This window comes from Camelus bactrianus, chromosome 1, assembly GCF_048773025.1.
Source record: "Camelus bactrianus isolate YW-2024 breed Bactrian camel chromosome 1, ASM4877302v1, whole genome shotgun sequence".
In the NCBI taxonomy this organism is placed as follows: domain Eukaryota; kingdom Metazoa; phylum Chordata; class Mammalia; order Artiodactyla; family Camelidae; genus Camelus; species Camelus bactrianus.
The window spans coordinates 16,748,075-16,763,762 of NC_133539.1; positions in this window are offsets into that span (position 1 = coordinate 16,748,075).

Genomic DNA, 15,688 nt, shown 5'->3' on the forward strand with positions numbered 1-15,688 from the left:
ACAAATTCCTCAGCTCTGCTAGGGATAGAGGGAAGGCTTAAAATTCAGCTATTGAGCTTTTCAAAAAGAAGCAACAATGTAAGTTTTTGAGTTATTTCAGAAGTCTTGACAATCGGTCCTTTAGAGGGCGCTGGGGTGTGATTACTCCCTTCAGTGGAATTCCCTCCCTCGTTTATGCATCAGAACAGAGAGATAGATTGAGGTCCTGATACTATCCCAGTGGGAATGTTTACTTAGGGGGAAAGTGAATGGTATTAAATTTGATTGATCTTGGAAATTTTTTGCAAGCACAATGCAGTTCATTAGTTAACTTTGCACAGAATTCACCACATTTACCTATAATTTGACATCTTTAAAAATGGTTTGGGTATTTATTTTCTTTCCTTTTTTGAGGGCATCTTAAAAACATCCTGCCTTTATAGTCACAAATAGGTTCAAGAACCAAACCTTCTAAATAGATTATCATCTGACTAAATATACTGTGTGTAGGTTTAAAGCAGATTCTAGCATCTTGCTTTGAAAGCAAGTGTTTTGTTAGTTTACACAAATGGTGCTCTTTTATAAAAGCTTATTTCATGCATCAAGCTTATTTTAAAAACATCTAATAAACTTTTTGTGTGTGTGCACACATATTTCAGTACTACTTTCTAGTATATTCCATCTCATATTAAGCTGTTTTGGAAATGCGATGCCTCTATCTGGTGAATTGATTAGCTCAAGACTTCCTAAAAATACTTGACTCCTTTGGACAGCATGTGCTTTCTCGTTAATACCTGCAAATACATCAGACATGGATATGATGCTTGAAAGGCTCAGTAAAGACACAGCAGGGGAAGGTTCTGCCAGAAAAGCTTTGACAGGTATTTTTTCAAAGACGTGTGCCTATCTTGTCTCATAGTGCTCCGTTTTTAAAAGGAAGACAGACTTCCCCTATGGGAATACTGTTTTTGAATCTTAACCACAACCTCATTACTAATCGGGATGTTCTAGAATTTCATTATGAATCTCCTTGAAAGAGCAGTATGTTAACCTCTGGCGAAGTGAGGCAGGGTGAATTTAGTAGTAAGATAAAACAGGATAAACAGAGCACAATGTAAGACTCACTTTGCTTTCTTTTATCACCCAAACATGAATTTAATTAAGAATAAAGCACGGTTGAGGCAGAATCCTGTGTTCATTTCATGAAAAAATTTAACTTATGAAAGATAGTTTTGAATGTTTAAAATGCAGCTGAGGATAGAACAGGGGATCCTAATTTGAAGGTTTAATAATTTAAATTTGAGTGAACTCTGATAGTAGAGTGGTAATAGAGACATTCCATCAGGTTATAGCTGATCTTAATCCTTTCCCCAGTGGATAAAATAAATGTTAAAGAGATAGGAAATGGGGCGGGAGGTGGATACAGAGGAAAAACTTTAACCTGAGTTATACTTTTTGTGCATGAGTGAAGCAAATCTACATAGTGGCCACTTAATGAAAAAATAATGTACTGGCCATTCCCTTAGGAGAAACAAGAGATGGAACCAGGGTCTCTTAATCAAACGAATGTAGCTAGATATTAAAATCTCAGAGGGGAAAAAGAGATCAGTGCTAAGAAATGTTAAAAAGAAATATTTTCTAATACTCCTAGAAATCTAAGTTTCTTCTGAGATAAGCAGGAAAAGCTCAAGATACTCTAAGATGATCATGGCCCCTTAAAAGGACATTTGGCCACAGTATCACTCGCACTCCCTTCTGCCAAATGAACTGGGATTATACTGTCCCCCACACAGGCTGTTCATGACCACGTGCCAACCTCTTTCCAGGACCTCTACCACCATGGCTCACCCCCAGGCTGGGAGGAATCAGGGAGATGCAGCATTTACTCGGGTTTAGAAGCTCAGAATTGGAAAGAGACCTGCTCATTGTGGAATTAGTGAAAGTACGAGTTTTGAATTCCTCTTGACATTTGAGTTTCCTTTAGGAGCACTGAGCTTGTCTATTTCTGTCAATTGGTATGAGCAGCTGTAACTTACAATCCAAATAATTAAAATATGTGAGCCATGAATCGCGATTGCATCCATTTATCTGTCTTTTCTCAGACTATAACTGCAGGGTACACAGGCAAAAGCGAACAAAAGAGGTTGTAATGAGCCACTTCAAATAGTAAAATTGGATGATCTCATGCGAAGACTCCTACAACTGAATATTTAGCAACATGGTCAACAATAAAAGTCCAGGAAAACAGGCTGAATGTCCTAGGGAAATTAATATCACTGTTACAGCACTTAGGGTGCCTGCAGTGTATACATAGAAGGGCAATTTTAGAGAACTCTGTTAAAGGAAAAGTTTGTTATGCTGTTGGTATAAACTTTTAAAACTATATTTGCCTGGGATCCTCACTCCCTTTTGGTCACTTTAAATGGACATTACTGTGCTATAAAAACTTGGAATGGCTTGGACAACTGCAGTGACTTCAAAGGAAATCAATACACACAGTACCAAATTTTACCCAATGGACAAACAGTCTTTTAATACTTAATTGTACACAAAGCACAAATCAGGCAGAAAAATGAGCATAGATCACTTTAGCTGATTTTTTTTAACAGGACAGAACAATAACTTCACTGTAGGTCTGTCATCTGTCTGAATGGTAAAAAGCCACCACCTGGCTTCTTTATAAGACCATTGCTCTCTTAGTAAAGGTCACAATTGCCATTTTGAATGTCCTTTTCAGCAGTCTATCTTTCAGCCACAAAATAATAAACTACCCGATACTATGGTCAAAATAAATGCCTTATTTATGTGATACTTCCTGGAGAAGGCAGCCAAGGAACAATGATGGTGGTTGGCTGTTTTCTGCAGCATTGTATCTGTGGGACACAAAAGAGCTGGGGGATGTCCTCAGATGGAGTATTCGTCACATTCGCTTTATAGTCATGTTTCAGATAAATGGATAACAAGACTCCTACAACAGCTAACACTACTACTGCTGTTAATGCTACCATTCTTTGAAATACTGATTCCCCAACAAGCTCATCATAGCAAACTGGAAGAAGAAGAAGTCTTAAACCGAATCCATAGGGTTGCCTATCAGATATATGTACGTTGCAAAATCACCTAATTTTATTAGCATTGGTTTCCTCAAACATAAAGTGGGTACAGTAATAATCATACCTGCCTTTCTCACTATATGTTATTATTTTGGAAGTAAGTGAAATTATAAAAGTGCTAACTCTGGGGACAATTTAGGGAAATCTGCTAAACATTGAAGTTGGTGGAATTTATTTTCCAGAACTCAAACTGAGTTAATGATATATTATCCCATGGAGCAATATGAACATGCGTACGGATGAGTAGATCTATGCAATGATTTTGGAATGTCCAAAGCCAGCTCTGCTCAGGCCTTAATGTGCTTACTCCTCTGATCTTCAAGCTGCTGCTGGCTTATTCTGCAATAGGGACTGCGAGTATCACCATCTAGGGAGATCTAGCTTATTCAGGGTCTAAAGTAGACCACCAAATAGGAAATTGAAAAAGTCAGCATTAAATGATTGAGTTTTTCTTCCCTTTTTGTCTTCTTTTTATTTCATCTATTCTCTATGCTTCACTCAGAGTCAGTAAGTACAAATCCGCTATACCTGGGTTCTGTAGGGTTAACCACCAAGAATTAAGCCGTGACTACTCAACTAGAGCCTTTTTACCATGTTGTTTTAGTTGAGTTATTTCAAAATAAAGTAGGGTTCAATATTTTAGAGTGAGGGAAATTTATTGGGTGGAAAGCACATAGGGCAGTTATCCTAAAGAGATTGATTGATGAAAAATCAACCTTCAGGCTAAGGCTAAGGGCAGCATTTAAGGAGATTAAAAAGCAAACGAAACAACCTCATTTTTTTCCTGGCTAATTGTTTATATTTGTGTCCATTCAGAATGCTTTCAGGTGCTATTAAAAAAAAAAAAAAAGACAACAACAAAGAGAAGCATTGGGCCAGTCAATGCAGAATTAATGATAAATACAGGACAGTTGAATGTGAGTACCAAAGGAATAAAAATGGCAAGATGACACTGAGGACAGCAGTGACACAAGCCTTCCTCTCCAGAGCTCCAACATTATCCTCAAACTAGGCTGAGCTGCTCTCCTTTTTAATTTTAAAGAGAAAGACAGTTATATGAGATACTTCATACCCATGAACTCATCACAATCAGTGTCCATACGTGGTAACATTTGCTTTAGAATACTTTAATATGAAATAAAATATTATAGATAACATGTTAAGTTTTCTTTGTTTCCGTCCCAGTGTAATTTTCCTCTCCTTCCCCAGGAGGAAACATTATTTCGAGTTTGGTATCCATCCTCATATTTCACCCAATTATAAGAAAATTTAAGATAGATATGTAAAGACACATATGTGTATATAAGACCTATATGTCCATAAACAGTAGTTAGCTTTGCTTTTTAATTTACATAAATGCTCTCAGCCTGAGGGCAGACTTTTTGCTCAGCATAACTAAGATATCTGTCTATGTCAACGCATATAGATTTGTTTTATTTTTCTCTGTTTTATGTAAAATGTACATTATTTCATCACATAAATGTACCACATTTTATTCATCCATTCCTATATTAATGGGCTTTTTGATTATTTTATCACAATGCTATGATAAAATTCTTTGTGAAGGTGTTCTTATGCCCAAGCTCTTGAAAACTTCCGTAGGCTTTACAGCTCTAAGTGAAGTAACTGGATAAACTATGCACACTTTCAAGTTTAACAGGGCATCAAGTTGCTCTAGAAATGGATTACATCAGTACGCCTGTATACCTGCAGCAAGCACATAATTGCTTAGATTCTGTATTGTCTGATGATGTTCATATCTGAGTTTTCTTTTACTTGATCTTTAAGGGATCGAGCTTCAGAGGTATGTGCCAGAAAGAACTAGGTAAGACGTCTAGCATCTTAATTTGGCAGAGAATTAATGTAGGATCCACGCTAGGCGAGGGCTAGCTCTTAGAGAAGTGACTGTGTTCAACTGCAGTTCTGTTCTTAGGTATTTACTTGGAGGACAGGACACGAGCAGCGAGCAGAGCTGAATAATTTTAGTTTCTGCTTATTAACAGAGAGGAACACCTTCTGCTTTGCCAACCTGGCCCTTCCTGGCTTGGGTGGGTGTAGTTTGTGCCTGAGGAGAGCCAATACTTATGACAAGATGATGCCCAGAAATCCGACACACACAGGCGTGCACAGCCAAATAGAAGGCTTTTTCCTTGGTTATAATTTTGTTCTTTGATTTTGGGGGATTCCTGGTTATGAAAGTTACTGAGAGACAAATTTCAATTGTCACTCTAATACTTGAGGAATAATTCATCATTCAGCTCAGTGCAGAATAAACAGTGACGATGATGCTTAAAAACATCCTGTTACTACTTTTTCTGAAATGAATGAAATCTCAAGTTCAGTTCATTTAGGGCATGTTGGGGTGTACAAAATATTCAACACGATGGCAGATACTCTTCTGTTTGCCTGGGATGACTGTGCTCTCGTGGTCCACCTGTGAATGAATGAATCCCATCTTCTTCAAGCCTTTGCTCAAGCATCCCTATCTACAAGAGGACTTTCTCAGTGCACACCCTTCTGTGTTCACTCATCTGCACCCAAACTACAAATTTTCTTTTTCACAATGGAAACCCTTGTATCACCATATTGAAATTGCACATTTAGATGCATGTCTCTTTAACAACATTGTGAAAGAGGCAGCATGGGGAAGCAGATGAAGTGGAGACTTTAGATTGGACTGTCTTGGGTTGAAACCTAGCTTCATTGTTAGTATCTGTGTGACGTGGGGCACATTCCTTTAACTTTCTGTACCGCGGTTTTCTCATCTATAAAATGCATATAAAAACCTACCTATTGCCTAGTTTCGTCATGAAGATTAAGTTAGTATTAGTTAATACATGAAAGTATTTGGAAGAATGATGGGGATGTGGAGAACACAATAATGGTAGCTATGCCTGTCCTTATGTCCTTTAGGGCGGGTCCTGTGTCTTCACCTCTGGATCCAAAGTACCTTGCCCTATATCTGGCAACTGAACTGTTGCAGAGAAATACGTGTTCAATTCAGCAAGCACAGATGTACCTATTTCCTGAACAAGCATCTATATAGTGTACATTTCCTTCCAGTTGGCATGTGTTCCATTTTTACATCAGCCTTAGAGATGCCTGTTAGCTATTCTTTGTTTTGACAGATTTTTAACTTAAGTTGTCACCTTCATGCCAAGTCTGCCTGATAAGTTATGAAAAGAGGTGGGGAAGCATGAAAACTTTTAACAGCAGGGAGCATCTTATTGGCAGAGCATTGGGGAACAAAGGCATTTTGGAATGTTACATTATCTAAGCTACATGCCTGAGAAAGACATTTATTTATAGATTCCACTAGAAGGTGCTGTCCTCCCTCAGTGTAATGGATGGATATGTTTGGAGAAGACCAGATTGTTTTAAGAGTTTCACATAAATTGTTACAGCCACAGGCTGTGAGGTTAAAAAAACTTTAACTTTAAAAGTGTTTATTTTTGAGTCAGATGCTATCTTTTGATCACAAATTTCTCTTAGAACATAATGTTAAGTAAAAAATTTATGTACACAAAATATTTCACATTGAAAAGTCTTACCTCTGTGGGTCCCTTAATTGGCACAGCACATTTTAAATGTTTGGGAAGAGTGTTAATAAAGGAAATTGCAAAAGTTTTTAGAAATGTAAAAGCATCTTAAATTCTAGCTTTTTTTCTCAGGCACCTGTTTTTTTCAATTAAAGTGGGAATGCATGTGGCTGTACATAATATAGATCTGTAACTTTTCATCCAGGGTGTTAAAATGGGTGGATCGGATCTCTGCTGAGTGTTGTAGTCTGTATCTTACAAGCACTCTTTAAAAAAGAGCTTATTATAGGCTGGGTAGACTTTGATATGCCTCAGAAAGATAATCCAGAAATAAAATTTAAAGTTAATTTACCAATTGATTCCATACTCTGCACCAGTCCCTGGACCCTTGAGTTTAAGTTTACAAAAAACATGCTAACTGAAAAGAGAAAAGAGGGAGGGGAAATTCACATAGAGGAAGAAAATGTGAGAAATGAAAACTAGGCTCACTGAAAACCAGGTGAAGTACTTGGAATGGTGTAGTTTAAGTTCAGATTTACGTGATTTGTGTTCACATGAAAGTCTTGTTCTAAGCCTATTAGAGATGGTGATTCAGTATATGGTGCGTTTATCTGTATTTATTTGAAGGAGTTCATGTTCTAATGCAGATGACAAGAATAAAGCAAAAATAATGGAATTGTTCATTATTAGGCTAGACCATGTGGGTTTTGTGTTTCACATTTCCTTCTCAGTCTTCTCCCAAGGGAGAGACTTTCAGTGTTCTGAGCAGAGAAGCCAGGTGTGTTATGAGAACATAAAATTTCCTTTTTAACTCCATGAAATTGATTTAAGAGGACATATTTGCTTTTCCACAATTCACAGAAATGACTCAGAGAAATTAAAAATACCAACTCCCTTCGGTGACGCTTCACTTTCTTTCATGGCAGGTCTGCTTTCCCCATAAACAATTTCTTATACTAAGAAAGCCTCAAGAATATAGTCGATTAATACCCCTTGAAAAAAAATCTATAATGATAAATGGTGTAATAAATAAGTGAAAGCATGCAATAATAATGAGTTTTTTAAAATAGAAATTGAAAGAAAGGAAATAAAGTGTATCGATTAACCAAGACTTCCCTCCAGAAATCTAACACTCTTGTAACTTTTTTCAATATTTTATAATGCCATTATCCTTATGTATTCATATATATTTCTAAAAGTTCTGTTAACTCTGCCTATTTACTAGGCTTATATAGAGAAACAAAGAAAATAACTCTCTATCTCAGCTAGATGTAGTCTTTTTCTCAGTTTATTTATTTTTATAGTTTGTGTATTACTAGACTTCATTTTCAAAAGATGACACGCCCACTGCTCACAGCAGCTGCAATCCATTAGCCTAATGGATTGGAGTTAGAGGTTGCCTTAGGAATTGTCTATTGTGTGGTGAAATCAAATGTAAACCCTACTGTGAAAAGTCTTGACACTATTAAATGTGAAAAACACAATGTGTTCAATAAGATGTTAAGAAAAGAGATGTAGGGCATTTGACTAACCAACCAGAAAGTAATACAAAGTTTATGCCAGAATAGAAGCTATTCGTGTTTTCTTGTTGGAGTTTAGCAGAGTAATCATGCCCCATCGTTCACCGCCCAGCAGTGCTGGATAAATAGTACTAACTGCTTAATTATCTCCTTTTCCTGCTAATACTGGCCGTAGACAATTGCTATATCCATCTTATTCTTCCTCAGAATTCTACCTCATGAACACTTTTATTCATTCATTCAACAGAAACATCTGAGTGCCTGCTCTGTGCCAGACATTGTGAAGGTACAAGGTTTATAGTCATGCCAAAGCCAGCCGGTGACTAAAGAGGGACAATCACAGTGCTTGTCTCACTCTCACGTCCTCTCAGCTCCATCACAGGCCATCATTACTACCTGGGCAACACAGGTCGATCCGGGAACTTTCTGCCTAGGGTCAGGTCTGCGAGCAACAGCATGGGCTTTGCCATACTTGAGTTCAGTATCATCAGAGAGAGGAACGTGAGGAAAGAAAGGCCCAGCACTCCTTCCAGGGGCCATCTAATGCTGACAAGAAACAGCTGTCTGGTCAGGTGAGCTACCTGTGGACAGGTGGCCTAGCGGGGGCACTTCTGGGAGAGCTGCGTGTTGTCTGACTTGGAGAGGAGCAGTCATGCCTGCCACCGCTTTGATGGAGGGTGCTGAGACACCTTGACTCACCTGTCCAAACCTAGAGATGAAGAGCCCTGAAAGGTCATTTGTGTCGTGTCCTGTCTCCTTATCCTCTTTTGGGAACACTTCACTGATTTATCTGAAGGTAGCTTTCTCCTACAGTAATGTTTGTCATTGATACAGAAAATAAAACAAATATTTAAATATAATGCTCGATTATGTAGAAGTTTGACTTTCAGACAATATAAACAAGATCACAACTGTAAGTTCACAGGAGATGTTATTCTCAAATATACATTTTGAAAAAAGGAAAGCAAATAGGAAATAAACCAGATTCAAAGGCGACCAGTCTTCAGAAGTTGAATATAAATCTTAACTTTTATAAGCTTAATACTGTTTTTTTTTTCATTGAAGTATCGTAGGAAACAAAAAGTTGAATTGTAGTCTGTTAACATTTAATCATTTAGGAAATAGCTTCTCTTTGAATGTTGGATTAACTTTTCTGAGGGTGAACAAGTAACTCTTCTTGTTTTTATGTCTTTGTTCCTCTCGCATACTCGGTCTCACACTAACAGATACATTCATACAACCATATAAACAGAATTCATATATTTATTTAGCCAATAATCTATAGTAGTATTTCTTACATGCTAAGCACTATGCTAGGTGCAGAGAAAATTACACAGCAAATTGGTTCCTGACCATCATCCTGTACTTTTTTTTGAGGGGGTTATAATTAGGTTATTTATTTATCGGAGGGACTGGGGGTTGAACATAGGACCTCGTGCATGCAAGGCATTCACTCCACCACTGAGCTATACTCCCCACCCCCAGCCTGTACATTTGGAAGATGAAGCATTCATTCATTCATTCATTCAACAGGCAATTATTGATTGACTATTTTGTGCCAATTACACATGTGTTAGTTAAATAATGAATAAACGAGGTGTGGATATGAGGGGCTGGTGTTGAGGAACTGGAGAAATGGTGACTAGCGGAGAAGCTAAATCAACCAGGCAGGAAGACTAGGTTTCCAAAGGATTAATAAACCGGATAAGGTAGAGTCCAAGTGCACAACAGGAAGGCAGGAACTAAGAAGAACAGAAGCCATCAACCATTTCAAGTGGGAAGAGAGTGTAAGGAGGAGACACGGGGAGCCTGCAGTGAGGCTGGGGAAAGAGCTGTTTCCATCCCAGACGTGGTGTAGATGTGGGGATAATCAAGGGCTGGTATGAAAGGAGCGCCCTCTGAAGTGGATGGTTGGGGAAAGGGATCAGATTTGGGTGAATTGAGGGGGAAGAGGGATCATTTCTTCTGGGAGGTGAGATTACAAGCTGTGCACAGGCTTGGAAATAAAAGGGACAGATACAAATAAACTGGAGCATCTGAAATAGAACCTGAGATGAATGAACTAAGGTAGATTAATTGTTACTCTAAATGAAAAGTTTACAAACTATTGCTGCTGGGCCTGGTTGTTCCACTTTGCCTGCATCATGTAAATGTTACGACTACTCTTCAAATAAATTGCTTAATTAAGCTCTTGGTAGTCACTGTAAGCTATACCTGAAAGAATCTTAATATTTTATATTTTCCACAAGAATTGAAGGTAGGTTTGGGGGGATTAAAATTTTAATAGGGCATCCAGGGGAAGAGTCTTTACTGGGAAGTGACATTTAAGTAAAGACCTGAAGGAAGTAAGTGAGAGAAACTTTTCAAAGAATAGGAAGAACAAATAAAAATGTTAAGTCTTCTACTTATTTCTATGTCTGTTTCTGGCTCCAGATTTGTTTCATTGCTTCATTGTAAAAATAAATAAATAAATAAAAATACCTACACCAAATGACCCTGTGTTAAATAATTTGGTTTTATAATAGAATGAATTCAATAAGGGTAAATACCTAATATAGTTCCTCTACAGAGATATCTTGGTTATTCCTGAAATTTTCTGTAACATATCAGTTTTGATATTCAGCATGTTGATTTTCTTAAAAAAAAAAATCCCATTTGAAATTTTATGGAAGTTGCCTTAAATCAAAATGTACATAAAATTCATCACTCAATTCCAACTTGGGAGGGGGCTCCCAGCCATCCAAAAAATTCTCTGTGACACCAGCTGGATGTCCTACAATTCAACTAAATTCAGACACAACTTACCCAGATATAGCATCAGATCCCACAGGTCAAGGGCTCAGTCCTTCACCAAATTCAGATACCAGTCACCCAAGTTATCACCTGCGCTTCTGCCCTACTGGGTATGGGCTAGAGATTCTAAGGGCTCCCTCCTTGGACTTGATTAATTTGCTAAAGCAGTACAGAGAACACACAGATTTACCTGCTGGATCACAGGTTTATCATAAAAGGAGATAACTTAGAACAGCCAGATGGAAGAGACGCACCTGGCAAAGGTAAGTGAGATGGGGCTCAGAGCTTCCATACCCTGTCCCAGAGCAAAACCTTCCCCAAATCTGCACGTGTTTTCTAACTTAGAAGCTCTCCAAACCCCACCCCTTGGTTTTTTATATATATAAAATGTCAGATTTATAGATATGACAAACATATAATGTGTATTTTGAAATTTAACTTAAACTTGACAAATTTGAGAGCTGAAACTGCAGCTTTTTTTCTTCCAGGGGTTATTGGAGTTTTATGTCTACCAGAGCTGGAGCCCTGCTACCTTCCTGGAATCTGTTTAGCTCCTTTCCATAGTCTTGGTTTCACGCAAATATCTCAGATTCATCCTCCAAATATTTTTTGGGTCTATGGATAAGTCCCTTAGTCATACCTACTCTCTTCCTCTGGTTCCTACTCTGGTTCCTTCCCTTCCTCCTTAAGCTTCTGGTTCTGTTTTCATCCAAGGGTTTTGTTGTGCCTCTTTGAAGCATTCTGTTATTTTCATTAAGGCCAGAAATGTATTGAAAAACGTTGTATACTTCTGCTGTAATTATCCTGGGAGTATTGAAATGCATTTAATTGGTATGCAAGTGGCAAATTAGATCAGTCTCATAAATGTCTCACAGAACACACGTTCATTGCATTTTATGCCATGTGTGTAGTGCATTAATTAGAAAATGCAGTGGTGATTGTCACCTTCCCACTGGACAAAAAAAAAAATGACAAAGTGCAAATACCTTTACTAAAGGTAGCGTAGTTAATTAACTCTTCTACATTATAAAATTCATCATATGGAAAACAATTTGCTCTTAGAAATGGAATACTTTATTGCTTTTATTAAATCCATGTTCATCTTTGTGGAATAAACTCACCCAGTGAGTTTTATTTGGAAAATTCCTAATCTCGGAACTGTTATTTATTCTGCATTTTATTTCCCAAGGCAAACTTTTAAATGGCTCATAAATCAAATAAACCTAATTGATTAAATATTCACTCATATTTATAAGTCAGATTAGGCAATGAGCATCCTATAAACAAATCATTCTGTGCTGCCTGGGTTCATTGACAGCCTCTCAGTGATATTAACAAATGAATATTGATATTCCATTACTGGAGCGCTTTGCTAACACATTATCTGATAAGTTAAGAAAAAAGTGAAGGAGCATATAAAGAAAGGGCAATTTAATTTCCCCTCAGAACCTCCTAGTCTCAATACACTGGGCGCACTTTGAAGCAGCTAAGCTTTGGGCAATACCTCATGGTGAGTATTGTTAAGGAAGTGGAGAGGGCGCCCAGTCAAACAGCACAGACACCTATAGTCATGTTTCCTAATTTCTCCACTTGAGAGTCTTCAAAGTGGCTAAATCTAGGAGCCAGACTCTATGTAAGGAAATAAAACTACAGTATCAGCCCCCAATGATGCAATCAACAAGCAAGCATGCGATCAGAGAGAAGTCAAATTATCTGCTTTTTCCTCAGGGCACTGCTCTTCCTATCCAATTTATAACCTCTCAGTCTTCCTGATAGGTTGCTGTCTGTCCCTGTGCAGTCCACGGTACGAGCCTCCAAGGCCTCATTCCACGATGTGGTCCATCTCAGGTGCAGCCCCTAAGTCGTCTTCTTACTGCTCTCTGCTCTGCCTGCAACCGTCTTTAAGCGGATGACTGCCTTCGGCTCTGAGACTAGGTTCACTTGACAAGATGCTGCCACTGGTACCTTTGCTTCAAAACTCCTTTTCACATCCTTATCACTTAATTGTCCAGAATTTTATTAACATAGGATTCTGGTTGCATGGTACACTTGATTGAAGGCTTAGGGATAACAGAGGCAATTTCCATTTGGGGAGATAAGACCTGAAACAGGATGTAAAACATAAAAAATATAACTGTTTTGGTAGTCCAAGGGAAGAGTACACATGTCAGTGGTGTACATGTGCACACACATATGATGCACACACACATACACACACACACTTTTTAAGGAACAGTAACATTAATAGGAGTCAGCATGATTTAACTGCAGACTAAGGAAGATAATTATTTTTTGTTTAATATTTCTTCAAATCTCGAGATATTCTTAGCCTGAAAGTAATAGCATTTTTCCATCTCCTTTCACCTTTTTTTTTTTTTTTTTACAAAAAAGCTCTAAAGGCACTCATCGTTAAAAATTGATGACTAGTTACAATGTTTCACCAAACCAAAGAACTGTATTTCATTGATGATCATCTTTAGTTATACAAAGTCTTAGCAGGAGTTTTATCTTAATGTCATCCCTCACCATTCCTGGAAGTATAAAGGAGACATAATACAGAGCTTTTAAGAGCAAATCCCCAGGGTGGGGAAATTGTGGTTCCAGTTTTATGTAGATTATTGATAACACTTCCATGTCCCTGCAATCTCAGGGGATTGGAACTGTTAGAAGTAATCACTTCTGTTGACCTAAAAGAAACTGACTGTCAGTTATCTCTCCAGGAAAAAAAAAAAGGAAAGTTCATTCGGGATCAGCAGAGAATTGCAGTGAGGGGTTTGCAACCGTGTGCAAGTCCCTACACAGCAAGGGAATAACTCTTATACAGAGGGAAAGGGGGTTAGGAAGACTATGGTAAAGAAAGGGTCCATGGCTTTTCCTTGGCAGAGTCCCTGACAGGAAGAGAAGGCGCCCTTCTTTCTGTTGACTCCGGTATTGTGACAGGGCTCAAGAGCTCCCCCTTCTGGTCTCCTGACTCTATTTAATTGATGCATCTGTTTATTGATTTTTGCACTTCCAGTGAAAGTGTCATTGAATTAGTGGGATGTGTCAGGAAGTAGTGATGTGTTAAGGAACTGTGGTTCCCATCACTTCACAGTTTGATTAAGTTCCAAGATAGCATGGGTGGTTAGAACAGAAGGTGTTTGTTGTAAGGCCTTGGGTTTAGTGTTATCCAGCAATTAACTTGTTACCAGGGGAAGTTGGTTCTGGATTGATGAAAATCTGCTGGTTAAAGTGGTCTGGAGCATGATGAGTGGTATTTGGGGTACTGGCATGGCCACGACCACTTCTTTTTAGTTAATTTTCCTGCCAACCGAATGTGAAACAACTCAGAGTAATTTAGTTTTGATCCACCAAATCAGAGTGGGAAGGTTGGAAATTATCCAAATTATCTGAATTAACTTGTTAACACAGGAAATTTAACCTCCAAGTAACTCTCTATTGTTCTGCCCATAGGAACAATGAATTTGATGGTTCAACACCATGCAACTGAATTTTCCAGTGGTTAAGTTGGCAAGTTCTCCAGCTACTTTGATCAAATACTTTAAACCAAATGTTTAAGGACTAAATTCGATTTTTTTTCATCCTGAGTTATCTAATTTTGCTATTCATGTAGATTAAATTCCATAATCATTGCTGTTCTTAGGATTATTTTCTTTTCATGGCTACTGCCAGATGGAGCCAGTGAAGATTTCTTGATCAAAGATTAAAAAGTTCCATTTTATTTAGGCTTGCCACACACTGGCTAGATTAATCTGCCTCTGTGAAACAAACTGACCCTAAGGGCATCTTGAATTGAAACCTGATCTGTAATCTCTATCAGCTGCATGTTGAACTCAGTGCATCTGCCATATATATATATTTTTTTTTATTAAAGGAAAGCAAATGTATTGAAATTGGTATCATATTTTGAAAAATATATCTAATCTACATTATATATGTATTCTCAGGATAGTAATGGAGCTCGATTTAACAGAAAAAAATTTATGGCCCATTCTGGTGTTCAGTTGATAGCCTCTGTATCTTATTTGCCAAAACAGTGAAAAGTCTGCTTTCTGCAAGCAACGAAAATAACAAGCACTTTCATGGTTGGGCAAACTGGGAGATGCGTGATTGTAATCTGCTTCATTGTTATAATTGAGAAATTATAAAAGACTGGTTAAATATGTATATCAAAAAGAGTGTTTTGATAATGAAATTTGCAAATATGTATGGTATTCCTTTAAAAAAATCAGAATTTCATTACATGGAGAGGAGACATAGCAGAAAGTCAAAGTGAATAATAGTGAAAGCAAAAGCTAATAATAAAGCCAAAGTGAATCTTATAATTTAAACATTGGAGATTAGATTTGATTCTATTGGGGAGCAATTATATATGTTTGACAGAAATGTCAAACTAAACCCCTCTGGTTAATAATTAAAGTTTAATTTCTTCTAGTGAAAATAAATTAAATGTCTTTATAAATTCCCATTCTTGACATTATAATGCAGCCATAGCCAAAACTTTCAAGGTTTTTTAAAGGCTTATAGAAAAATACTGTTAGAAAAAGAAGTTTAAAACATACCAAAGTGCTCAGTTTTACCAATGATTATTTACTCCACATCCTCATTCCACACATCGACGTGCTGTCTTAAGGTCATACATGTAACATTTTATGCACTGGTCCTTGATTTATATTTTTTTCCCTGGTCAAGTACTAAGCTAGCAATACGTAATATATTCTTTCTTAACAAGAGGAACACATCT